Source organism: Olea europaea, chromosome 1 (assembly GCF_002742605.1).
Source record: "Olea europaea var. sylvestris chromosome 1, O_europaea_v1, whole genome shotgun sequence".
Taxonomy (NCBI): Eukaryota; Viridiplantae; Streptophyta; class Magnoliopsida; order Lamiales; family Oleaceae; genus Olea; species Olea europaea.
The window spans coordinates 14,623,715-14,625,307 of NC_036237.1; positions in this window are offsets into that span (position 1 = coordinate 14,623,715).

Consider the following 1,593-nt stretch of genomic DNA (forward strand, 5'->3'; position numbering starts at 1 on the left):
AAGACTCCCTTAAGAGGAATAATTAAGATTTAATTATGTGGAACAATAAAATTCAAATATTTTGGTAATTTATTCATAATAAATTAAGGTTATCTAGCATTTTTAAATAAACTAATTGAAACAATATGTCACTAAAGTGACCTCTTTTGTGTAGATTGGTTTATTTGGATGTTTAGATGTGTGTGTGTTTCTTCATGCGGGTATTAGCCCGTCCAAAGGAAGGTTAATACTTGGCCAAATTACATACATACTTGTGGTGGTGAATGTGTGACAATTATAAGGTTTCCATGTAAATAATAAATCAATCCAAAGATAGGTTTATTATTTGACAGGAGTTATTGTCAATGTTCGATCACTACACCGAGAGTACCACTTGCAATTAGTATTACTGTCCAAAGACTTGATATTAATGTTGCACTAGGTATCTTGAGATGGGGCTTACCATTATTTGAATTTATTGTTCATTAAATCTGGATATGAGCATAATTAATTGTTTCTTTCTGTTCTCTCTACAGCTAGTTCATCTGCTACTACAATATCTGCTAATGTCAATTCAATTCCCATACTTAATGGAACAAACTTCAAGGATTGGAAAGAGAACATATTGATTGTTCTTGGCTGCATGGATCTTGACCTTGCACTTCGGGTTGAGGAACCCACTCCTCTTACGGAAGAAAGTTCTCCTGATGAAAAGAGGAACTTTGAGAGGTGGGATCGCTCAAATCGCATGAGTCTAATGATCATTAAGCGCGGCATTCCGGAAGCCTTTAGAGGTGCAGTATCCGAAGGGATAACTAATGCCAAGGAGTTCCTTGTCGAAATTGAGAAGCGTTTTGTGAAAAACGATAAGGCTGAAACAAGCATGCTTTTGCAAAGCTTGATTTCAATGAAGTACAAGGGCAAGGGAAATTTAAGGGAGTACATCAGAAAGATGTCTCATATTGCTTGAAAACTTAAAGGTCTAAAGCTCGAGCTATCTGATGACTTGCTCGTTCATTTGATATTGATCTCGCTTCCTGCACAGTTCAGTCAATTTAAGATCAGTTATAACTGTCAGAAGGAGAAATGGTCTTTAAATGAGCTCATTTCATATTGTGTGCAAGAGGAAGAAAGGTTGAAGCAAGAAAGAACTGAAAGTACTCACTTGGCAAACACTTCTAAGGATAAGGGCAAGAAAAAGAAGAAGGAATATGAAGCTGCTCCTAAGGGTCCAGCACAAAAGAAACGAAAGGAAGACAAAGATATTTGTTTCTTTTGCCATCAGTCTAGACATATGAAGAAGGACTGTGCCAAATATCACGCATGGCGTACAAAGAAAGGTACACTTCTTACTTTGGTCTATTCTGAGGATAATTTAGCTTCAGTACCTAGAAACACTTGGTGGATAGATTCTGGTGCTACTACTCATATAAGTGTTTCTATGCAGGACTGCATGAACTACCGAAAGCCAAGTGATGACGAAAGATACATCTATGTGGGTAATGGCAAATCGGTGGAAGTTGATGTAATAGGGACTTTTAGGTTGTTATTAAGAACTGGTTATTATTTGGATTTGAAAGACACTTTCGTTGTACCGTCTTTTAGACGGAATTT